This window comes from Pristiophorus japonicus, chromosome 2 (genome assembly GCF_044704955.1).
Source record: "Pristiophorus japonicus isolate sPriJap1 chromosome 2, sPriJap1.hap1, whole genome shotgun sequence".
Taxonomy (NCBI): domain Eukaryota; kingdom Metazoa; phylum Chordata; class Chondrichthyes; family Pristiophoridae; genus Pristiophorus; species Pristiophorus japonicus.
In genome coordinates, this window is record NC_091978.1 from 259,530,358 (window position 1) to 259,542,504 (window position 12,147).

General features: G+C 45.4%; 1 pseudogene; it reads left to right on the top strand.

The window, feature by feature from the left end:
• Positions 1–3,625: 3,625 nt before the first annotated feature.
• LOC139252128 (U2 spliceosomal RNA) lies at positions 3,626–3,863 on the top strand (annotated as a pseudogene).
• Positions 3,864–12,147: the final 8,284 nt, after the last annotated feature.

Genomic DNA, 12,147 nt, shown 5'->3' on the forward strand with positions numbered 1-12,147 from the left:
ATGTGTAAGCGCTTTGAGAGGAGCCCCCACTTCCATGTTCCCTCTTACCATCATCCCTCTCATGGGTTGTTATGTCTGTAATGTACTTATGAATGTCTCCATGAGGCAATGTGCTGTACTCAAACTGTAGTGACCTTGGTCCTTTATTACAAACTCCAGAGTGAGGCACAAGCATGGTGTGCAGCCTTTTATACTGGGCCCTGCCACCTGGGCAGGAAACCCCGGTCTCCACCAGTTGCACCCTCCAGTGGTGCCAGCATGTATATATATATATATATATATATACACACACACAGTATAAACCTTATTGATAGTACATCAGGTAAACAAGTCTCCATCTTATGCAACCAAACAGTGACTATACAGAGAGTCTGCATATACAACATCACTCTCCCCCAATCCTTTGTGCCAATTACCTTTGCACTATGTGCTCTGGTTTAGCTCTCCCCAGACTTAAGTGCCAATAGCCCTTGTACCTTGGCTGTGCTTTGGCTTGGCTCGCTCCCTCAAGTCCTTTTGCCACAGTGTTGGGTAGTGGTTACCAGATTGGATGGTTCGATGATGCAGTGGAGGTTCCAGTGGGTTCTGGGTGTGATCCATGTGTGTGTCCATGGCTACATACATCCATTTCCGACCGCCCCCCCACAGCGACATCATGCATTACATTAACATACAGTGCAAGTACAAAGAAAGGAAGAAAAACATTTTTTTTTACAGTTTGTATCATGACATCTTGGTTCAGTGATTTACATTCGTTATGTTTTATGGTCGTGCGCCAGGATTGGGTAGATTGCATTCATGGTTCAGTCATGGTCAGTACTGAGGTAGCAGTGCAGGTATGTGAGGAAACTAGTTCCAGAGCAACCAGACGGGGTCATAGTCGTCTGATGGCAGCGCTGCGCCCCCTGCTAGAGGGTGGGCTTGGTTCGCTCACCTAGCCAGGACTCAGGGCCTTTGCCGTGGCCTAGTGGTGTGCAGAGTCACAGGTGTGTGTGGCCTCCCTGTCCTCCTTTGAGGGCTGCAGAGTCTTCTGCCTGCTCTCTAACGGTGTTGGGAACCTGGCTGTTCCAGGTCCAGTTTGGGGAACTTGTTGGTTCTGACCTTTCGCTCCTGGACATGGCCGAGGTAGCGACTGGGTCTGGGGGCTGCGCCGTCTCCACCCGGGTGGTGGGCGTGTATTGGCGCCATTTTCGTTTCTGGGTCCATGGCGAATTGTGCCATCGGATGCCTGCAGCGTCGGATAGACCTGGGGCAGGGTATCAGGATCAGTGCCTTCACCCTCCTGAGATCGCTCGCTTGCTACTTTTAGGGACACTCTATTCCCGACATCTCGCAACAACATTTTGTTCTTTACATTAGGAATAGTGCCGACAATTCACAACAGCATTTTGTTCACAATCTTAATCGGTTCGTTACATTGAGTGCCATGCATACAATGTCTCTTTAAGTTCAGTTGGTTGCGGGTCTCCTTTAAGAGAACCCTGCTGGCTTTACCCCAGTCAAATTCTTTGTTAGACACCACGTGTTGATCCCTCAGCGTCCACCTCGTGATATTGCCGCAGCCATCTTTTTTTTCAGCCACGCTGCCCCTCGCTGCAGCAGGGACGCCATCTTGCCTCTGTCCTCGAGGTCGACTGCCTTGATCCTTCTCTCCCGCGATTCTGCCACAAAAGCTGGAAGAGTGCCTGTGAATTCAACCTTTTTCCCCAGGCGTCCTGCCACTGGAGCCAGGAAGGTGCTTTTACGTAATTTCGGTCAGATCATTGCCACGCAGTCATGATGGACAGTCTGTGCCTCAGGTGCTGCACTGGTCTGTTCTCTGGTGCCTGGCCCAAGCGACAGTGAGGTTTTGCTCTGCCTCTGAGCATGGGGGACATCAATTGCTGGAGTGAAGAGGTCTTCCCATTTCCACTGGATCTAATCCATCCACCTTCTTCTGAGTAGCGTTGGACCATCACCTGCAACAATCCACAGAGGTAACTTGTGCATCACGCCATTATGGATTACACTTACATCCGCACTAACAAGGACTGGGAACAGCTCCTTGGTGTAGATGCGCAACTTTTCCTGTACTGGAACCAGCTCGGGTCATTTTTCGTTCCATAGCCTCTCGAAGGCATCCTGGCTCATCACTGACTGGCTCGCTCACGTGTCCACTTCCATGAAGACTGGAACGCTGTTTATCTCGACTTCCATCTTCACTGGAGGACAATCGGTGGTGCAGGTATACACTCCATACCCTTCTTCTTGGGGCTGAGCTGCCTCTCTGGCCAAATCATCTGGATGCAAAGTCATCTACCGACTCCTCTGCTAGACAGTGAGTCGTATTTCTTTTACACATACGCTGGAGGTGGCCCTTCATGTTACAGGCTTTGCATACATACTCAGCAAACCGACACTGGTGAGTCCTATGGTTTCCTCCACAATGGCAGCATGATGCTACTCGATTAGCACCCCTCGGCGGACTCTGAGCTCTGGAACCCTGAGGTCTGTGCTCTCTGCCCTGGGCAGAATCATGATCTACAGTCTTTCCTGTGAAAGGCACCATTATGTGTGCAGTACTTGCCAGGTTTGAGTCCACAGGATGAATGATTTGCTTGGTGCTGCAGGTCGAGGTCATGAACGCCTGACTGATGCTGATGGCCTTCTGCAGGTTGACTGTGGTGTTGGCAGATAATAGCTTGTGAAGGAGGCCCTCATGGCCGATTCCCATAACGAAGCTGTCTCGCAATGCTTCGTTGAGGTCCATGCCAAAATCACACGGTGCCGCAAATCTCCTGAGGTCAGCAGCATATTTTGCAATCTCCTGGCCCTCAGATCTGCAGTGAGTGTAGAATCTGTGCCTGGCCGTGAGGATGTCCTCTTTGGTTTTAGTTGGTCGCAAATTAGTTCAGTCAGCTCATCGTATATCTTATCCTTGGCCTTTGTGGGTGCCAGCACGTCCCTGACGAGGTGGTAGACCTCGGGCCCACGACTGTTCAGCAGTATAGCCTTGCGCTTCTCCGCCAATGTGTCCGTCTCCCCTGCCAGGTCGTTTGCCATGAAATATTGCTCGAGCCTTTCCATGAAGGCATCCCAATCATCACCCTCTGTGCCAAAGGTAGCCATAATCATGTGAAAGTCCTTATTCTCGTCGCCAGTTATTATGTCTGTAATGTACTTATGAATGACTCCACAAGACAATGTATTGTACTCAAACTGTAGTGACCTTGGTCCTTTATTCCAAACTCTAGAGTGAGGCACAAACATGGTGTGCAGCCTTTTATACTGCGCCCTGCCACCAGGGCAGGAAACCCCAGTCTCCACCAGTTGCACCCTCTAATGGTGCCAGCATGTATATACACAGTGTAAACCTTATTGATAGTACATCAGGTAAATAAGTCTCCATCTTATGCAACCACACAGTGATTGCACAGAGAGTATATGTATAGTCTGCATATATAACATGGGCCACCCACACTTCCCTTACACCTTGCTGTACATCAGTGGGGGCCATGAGGATCCACGTTTATGCTGATATCCCTCCTAAACAGGAGGTCTATGAGCATCTGTCATATATTGTCCATAGACAGCCATCCATTCTCCATAGAGACCTTGTGCTTCTGTGAGTGGCGCATTAGTTGCTAACGCTTCTCGGCCTTTTGGCTAAGATCATGCGTAACTGACCTGACAGGGGAGTAACCATGACCCCAAAGTGGTTCTCTCTGGATCAGGAAGGTGGTTCTCCTATGCTTTTTGGAAATAGGAGGTGGGTGGGGTGGCTTGACCCATCCACCTCCACGGAGGTGTGTGGGGGGCCTGACCCATCCACCTCCATGGCACGAACCTGGTATTGCAGTACTTCCAGGAACGGTGCAGTGGCTCTCGGCCTTTTGGCTAAGAGCATTGGCGCAGAGTGATCCTTGATGTGTGCAAGGTGACCTCTGGCGTTTGTGATTTGACAAAGAATTGGAAAGATTGGCAACGAAAAATTTTAAAAAATAAAAATTAAAAAAAAATAAAAATTAGTTGCTACATGCAGGTGACCATCATTTCCATGGAAGAGCCTACAGTCACCATCGCCTGCAACGCGGTGGTTCTCATGTCGGAGATGGACTCCTTCATTTTCTGAACATTTGCAGACTTCGCGGTCACAAAACTGTCAGAACCTCCTGCACTTCTTCCTGCACATTCAGAATTGCCCTCTTTCTGGAAGGCCCCCAATGTCATGCAGCTGAGCAGAGCTGGGAGCATCCTGTGCCCTCCGCCGAAGAATCTCCACTGCTGTCCCTGTCTCCACCATCTGCTCTTGCTCACTTTTGACAGACCAGCTGACAACACTACTCTATCTCTCCATGGACCCACTGAGATGAGCGCCTTTGCACTGGTGCTGGGTGCGCTTATGTCTGGTGATGGTGCACCCTCAGAAGCTGGAGGCTCCTCTGAGGAGCCATTTTGCCCTTGCTTCTCGACAGTGGGAGGGTTTTTGATGGACCAGTGGGCGAGTAAAGAGATGAGCTAGATATGTCATATGAAGAATGAGTATAGAAAACATTATGCGCATGGTGACCATTCCGTAGCTGATGACATCATTCCCCATAAGAGTGACAAATCTATGCCATGTAGTTGTATGATATGTAATTCTGTCATCAGATTGCTTAGATCCTGGACTGGGTGATGTGTAATGAGAAGGGACTAATTGGCATTCTTGTTGTGCGAGGCCCCTTGGGGAAAAGTGACCATAATATGGTAGAATTCCTTATTAAGATGGAGAGTGACAAAGTTAATTCGGAAACTAGGGTCCTGAATTTAAGGAAAGGTAACTTCGACAGTATGAGGCGTGAATTGGCTAGAATAGACTGGCAGAGGATACTTAAAGGGTTGACGGTAGATACGCATTGGCAAACATTTAAAGATCACATGGATGAACTTCAGCAATTGTACATCTCTGTCTGGAGTAAAAATAAAACTGGGAAGGTGGCTCAACCATGGCTAACAAGTGAAACTAAGGATAGTGTTAAAACCAAGGAAGAGGCATATAAATTGGCTAGAAAAAGTAACAAACCTGAGGACTGGGAGAAATTTAGAATTCAACAGAGGAGGACTAAGGGTTTAATTAACAGAGGGAAAATAGAGTACGAGAGGAAGCTTGCAGGGAACATAAAAACTGACTGCAAAAGCTTCTATAAATATGTGAAGAGAAAGAGATTAGTAAAGACAAACGTAGGTCCTTGCAGTTGGATTCAGAGGAATTTATAATGGGGAACAAAGAAATGGCAGACCAATTGAACCAATACTTCGGTTCTGTCTTCACAAAGCAAGATACAAATAACCTTCCAAATGTACTAGGGGACAGTGGGTCTAGTGAGAAGGAGGAACTGAAAGATATCCTTACTAGGCGGGAAATTGTGTTAGGGAAATTGATGGGATTAAAGGCCGATAAATCCCCGGGGCCTGATAGTCTGCATCCCAGAGTACTTAAGGAAGTGGCGCTAGAAATAGTGGATGCATTGGTGATCATTTTCCAACAGTCTATCGACTCTGGATCAGTTCCTATAGACTGGAGGGTAGCTAATGTAACACCACTTTTTTAAAAAGGAGGGAGAGAGAAAACGGGTAATTATAGACCAGTTAGCCTCTCATCAGTAGTGGGGAAAATGTTGGAATCAATTGTTAAGGATGAAATAGCAGCGCATTTGGAAAACAGTGACAGGATCGGTCCAAGTCAGCATGGATTTATGAAAGGGAAATCATGCTTGACGAATCTTCTAGAATTTTTTGAGGATGTAACTAGCAGAGTGGACAAGGGAGAACCAGTGGATGTGGTGTATTTGGACTTCCAAAAGGCTTTTGACAAGGTCCCACACAAGAGAATGGTGTGCAAAATCAAAGCGCATGGTATTGGGGGTAATGTACTGGCGTGGATAGAGAACTGGTTGGCAGACAGGAAGCAGAGAGTCGGGATAAACGGGTCCTTTTCAGGATGGCAGGCAGTGACTAGTGGTGTGCCGCTGGGCTCAGTGCTGGGACCCAGCTCTTTACAATATATATTAACGATTTGGATGAAGGAATAGAATGTAATATCTCCACAATATGACACTAAACTGGGTGGCGGTGTGAGCTTTGAGGAGGACGTTAAGAGGCTGCAGGGTGACTTGGATAGGCTAGGTGAGTGGGCAAATGCATGGCAGATGCAGTATAATGTGGATAAATGTGAGGTCATCCATTTTGGGGGCAAAAACACGAAGGCAGAATATTATCTGAATGGCGGCAGACTAGGAAAAGGGGAGGTGCAACGAGACCTGGGTGTCATGGTTCATCAGTCACTAAAAGTGGGCACGCAGGTACAGCAGGTGGTAAAGAAGGCAAATGGTATGTTGCCCTCCATAGCTAGGGGAGTTGAAGATAGGAGCAGGGAGGTCTTAATGCAGCTGTACAGGGCCTTAGTGAGGCCTCACCTGGAATATTGTGTTCAGTTTTGGTCTCCTAGTCTGAGGAAGGACGTTCTTGCTGTTGAGGGAGTGCAGCGAAGGTTCACCAGACTAATTCCAGGGATGGCTGGGCTGGCATATGAGGAGAGACTGGATCAACTGGGCCTTTATAGACTGGCATTTAGAAGGATGAGAGGGGATCTCATAGAAACATATAAAATTGTGACGAAACTGGACAGCTTAGATGCGGGAAGAATGTTCCCGATGTTGGGGAAGTCCAGAACCGGGGACATAGTCTTAGGATAAGGGGTAGGCCATTTAGGACTGAGATGAGGAGGAAATTCTTCACTCAGAGAGTTGTTAACCTGTGGAATTCCCTGCCGCAGAGTTGTTGATGCCAGTTCATTGGATATATTCAAGAGGGAGTTAGATATGGCCCTTACGGTTGGGGGGATCAAGTGGTATGGAGAGAAAGCGGGAGGAGTGTGCTGAGGGAGTGATCAGCCATGATCTTGTTGAATGGCGGTGCAGGCTCGAAGGGCCGAATGGCCTACTCCTGCATCTATTTTCTATGTTTCTATGTTTCTATGTTCCCCTCTTTCCATGTCCAACCTCCAGCTGCTCGGTCATTCCCAATACTTCCAACGCAGCTGTAATATAGATCTCCTTAGAGGACTACTGCTCTACCTAGTGGACAACTAATGTAATACAACTACTGATGTAAAAACAATAAAAGGGTCATGTGGAAAAGTCACATGATGAGAATTGGAGCCATCTTATAGAGTGTGTTTCTTAGTGATGTTGTAAGAATATATCACATTGGCAAAATAGGATAGGATAACTGGTTTCCCTAGCTGATATTTTTGTTGGTGGATCATCCTGCCAACTAAGAGAGATACTTTGAGAGGTTCTTTGTTTTGCAGAACAGATAAAAATCCAAGGTAAATTATAGGCATACTTCACTGAACTATCAAAGTCCAGATGGCTGCACCTATGGGAGTAATAGGGCACTTGGGTGAGTTCCATCATGACTGAGAGACTTTCGGAGTATATGTGGAGTGGCTAGAATCATTTTTCACCATAAATAGTATCGTCGAAGTCCCCGATGATGAAAGTCTTTAGAAAGAAAACGGGCTATTTTCTTGACTGAAGGAGGTTCCAAGGTGTATGAAACCCTGAAAAATTTGTTTGGTCCTGTCAAGCCAAAGCACACACCACTGGCAGAGATTCTAACCAACAGTCCTCAGGCCCTGGAAATTGCTGAAAGTTATTGTTTTGGATCACAAAATCAATTCCATGATGAGGGTATCAGTGAGTACATTGTCATTTCGGAAAGTTTCACGACTGAGCATTGCGTGACCTCTTTGTTTGTGGGATGCAAAATGATGCAATCAGAAGAAAGTTGTTGACAATCCCTAACTTGACTTTTGATTTAGCTTGTCAGACAACTATGTCAATGGATATGGCCGACCAATACACCTGAGAATTTTGCACCATTTCCAGTCATCAAACAACTGAGGTGAATCGCCTGCAGGTTAAAAGTAAAAGACAGTTTGGCCTCAGCAACTGACCAAGGTAACAGAGCATTTAAGTCATGCTATCGGTGTCTGCTACAACACATTGCTCAAAACTGCCCATATGTGAAGGCAGAGTGTTTCTTCTTGAGGAAAACTGGGCAAGTTGCGAAGACATGCCGACTGACGAGTAAACCAGCTTTCAATGGTATAGGCAGAAATTGCCACACTATACAGCATTGAAGAGAAGCAACAGGGTGAGGAGGATTTGGAGATACACATCATCAGGAGCACGAGGATATCTAATAACGATTCACGATATATCATCATCCAAGTAGATGTTGCAGGAACCAGGTTACCCATGGAAATCAACACTGGTGCATCCGTGAGTGTAGTACCGGAATCGCTATAGCTCGACAAGTTGCATGATTTTCCACTGAATAAATCGAACATAGAGCTACTCAGGAGTGCAAATTCCTGTTGTAGGATGTATCACCGTACCAGTGAAGTACAAGGATCATTTTCGGATCTTGCCTCTCATAGTAGTGGCTGAAGACAATTTGACAGGTAGAAATTGGTTGAGATCACTGAAGCTGAATTGGAATGAGATTTTCATGTGGAAACGAAATTTGCATCGAAATTTGCACGTCATCAAGCAGTATCCAAAGGTGTTATGTGAAACAGGCAGTCTGATCCAAGACTTCAAGGGGAGTGTCAGAGTACAGAAGGATGCTAGACCAGTTTAATGCAAGCCACGTCCTGTAAGCACTCAAGGAGAAAGTTGAGCAAGAACTCAAAAGACAAGAAACTGAGAACAGCATCTCTAAGATAGATCTAAGTAATTGGGCTACACCCCACTGTTGTTGTACCTACATCAGATGGTAATGCTGATGCTATGTCCAGGTTGCCATCTCCATCACAAGTTATACCCAATAGGGAAGAAGTGTTCTATTTTTCATACAATTCTTTTGATAGGAGGCAAAATTAACCAGTTAAGTAAGTGCCCCCAAATCTGGAGGACACTCCAAACATTTTTCAAGGCCCTTTTTTTTGTATTTTTTGTATTTTTTATTTGGGCATTAAAATCATAATTTTTACAAGTGCCCCCTATAAAAGTGGGGGGGGGGGCACTAAAACTGGCAAGTAAAACAAATTAAACTTTAAAACATATAAAATCAAATTAAAATTTGGTTGCCGGGAGTGATGGTGCACTCCAGTCCCTCCGGCACCCACCTCTCGCGGAAGCCCGCGAACGTACTGGTGGACACCCCGTCTATTTTTCATACATTGATGAACTGCCAGTCACAGCTGGTAGAGCTATCAAGCGCGACCCAGTTATGTCAAAGGTGTATGATTACATAGCAAATGGCTGGCCAATTCAGGTATCAGAGAAAGATATTCATCCAAACTTCGTTTGTAGGAATGAATTATCAGTGGATAATGATTGTATCATGTGAGGTGCAAGAGTAGTTATTCCAAATAAGTTCAGGTCCAAATTGTTCGGAGAACTTCATGACCAGCAGCTGGGAATGTGCTTAACCAAGAGTATTGCATGCAGTTACTTATGGTGGCCAGGTTTAGATAACAATATAGAGTACATCATTAGTCAGTGTACAACATGTCAATCGATAAGCAAGAAATGACCATCAATGCCATTACAGCCATGGAAATGGCCTCCCAGTGTGTGGCAAAGGTTACATATAGATTTTACTGAGCTAGAAGAACAACAATTGTTCATTGTGATTGATAGTTATTGGAGGTAGGTAGAAGTGATTCCGATACTGAAATTAACAACAAGTAAAACACTAGACAATTTGCGAAGTTTGTTTTCTTCATATGTCCTCCCAGAAGAAATTGCATCTGATAATGGGTCACAATTTTGTTCAGAAGAATTTGTAGAGTTCACAAGCAGAAATGGTATGAACCATACCAAAGTTCCACTATACTACCCTGCTTCAAATGGTGCAGCAGAGCGCACAGTACAAGTTGTAAAATGTGCTCTCATCAAGCAAATGTTGGATCCAAATCCAAGGAAATGGCAGTTGTCATTGGCAAATTTTCTAATTACTTATCATAATACTCCTCATACAACTACAGGTAGAACACCAGCAGAGTTGTTTCTCAAACGACAGCCACGAATCAAGTTCTCGTTGCTAATGCCAAACTTTGCACAGTCAGTAGAAGAGAAACAATTAAGACAGAAAGAGAATCATGATAGAGGTAGAGTAAGCGGGAGAAGTGTGAAATTGTATCAGAAGGTTAGAGTAAAGAACCATCACCATAAATGGGTAAAGTGGTTACCAGGAATAATAGTGAAGATATGTGGCCCTCGCATATATTTGGTCAAGATATTTGATTATGGAAAGGTTTGTTCAATTGATCATATTTTACCTACAGATGTGGAAGGAGTTGAAAGTTGGAATGATTTGATTATTTCTGATGAGTCAGATAGTCTTGTCACAAGTAGAGTACCAATAACAAATCCTACATCAGATGTACTAGAAACAAGTCCAAGAGAAAGTCAGAATTTAAGTCTGCTTCCGAGTCAGGCAGATAAACAGTCTGATGTTGTAGAGAGTTCAAATGTAAATCAAGGGTTGCCCTTGGAGAAAAACTCTCCTAAGGCTCAGTCTAGAATGAGTCTAAGTTCGACACCAAGTTTGGAAAGTTCTGTTCGAGAGCAAAGGTATCCTCTTCGAAACAAAAAACCAGTGGTTAACTTTGAATTGTAAATATGGAAAAATAAGCTCATATCTCTTGTTGTGTATACCATGCACGTTGTGTATAATTATTATTTTGTTATGATTACTTCTTCACTATGGAGGGAGAAGTATAATATAGCTCCGCCTTGTGGACTACTGCTCCACTTAGTGGACAATGTAACGCAACTACTGATGCAAAAATACAATAGAAGGATCACATGAGTCACATGATGACAGTTGGAGCCATCTTGTAGAGTGTGTTTCTTAGTGGTGCAACCTTCTCTTGTTGTGAGGGTGGAAAATGAGAGAGGCCCAACTCCAGTTTGCTCCTTCTCCCTCTAATTGTGGGCTCTCTTTTCCTGCCAGGAGGGAAAGAAGAGAAGATTGAGTGAGAGTGATGGAATGAATGTAAGGAATGGATGGTATACATCTTTAGAGGTAAACTATGATGGAGTGGGGTGGCAATGCCAAGTGGCCTCCATGTGTATTATTAGTTTGTATGATTACATTACGATGAGGATGAGTGTGAGGGGTGGCTAGTAAGATAGAGATGTGATCATGTAGATAGAGAGGGATGGATAGACATGCAAGGTATGTTGGTGTGAGTAATGATGTGCAGGAGTAGGGTTGGGAAGTCAGAGTGATGGAGATATGATGAGAGGCACAGTGCACAGGATGAGGTTGAGTGTGGCTTTGTACTCACCTTTCCTGATCTAATGAGATCATTGAAATGTTTCCAGCACTGCACCCAAGACCTTCTGAACACATCCCTGCTGTTCACCTCCTCTGCAATTTGGAGCAATTTGTCTCTTGAGGAGATCTGTTCTGCCCGTTCAAAGGCAAGAAGACCTCCCGACTGCTCTGACTCCCTCCACAAACATATGGAGGGATTTATTGGAGAATCTGGGTGTAGCCCTCTGTCTCTTTGCAGCCATGTCTCCAAGTGTTTGGAGCAATCAAAACCTCCAATGTGCTGCCTGCACACTCCAAGATGAACCTTCAAATGCACTGTGGTCATGGCTCCTTTAAATTTCCCAGCTGGAAATGCATCATTGATGACGTCATCAGACCTGCACCATTTAATAGGGCCGGGTAACATGCAGAGTGAGCTTAATAGTCGATTTCTGCAGTGGGATGGAATCAAGAACGGGATTGAGATCCGCCACACCGACCACCCGCACCCGACCCTCCCAGGTAAAGAAAATTCTGGCCTCGGAATTTCCTCGTTCCCAACCTCTTTTCCACCAAACATCCTATACCCAGGAAACCGTTGCTCGGAACGGCAGATGTGGGGCCCATCAAGGGGTCAAAGCTAATGTCCCAGCCCAGGTCTCAAGCAAACTGACAGTTGTAGTTGTTAGATTGACCTCCTTATAAAGAGAGTGTTGATAGTGCAGAGCAAAAAAAAACTTATTTTGGCCAGTGGAACCCACAGCTGCACTTGTGGCTGGCCAGCACCACATTCCACACACCCTTTCTGGTAGGTCATAGCATGGGCACTATCAGTAATATTTAAACTAC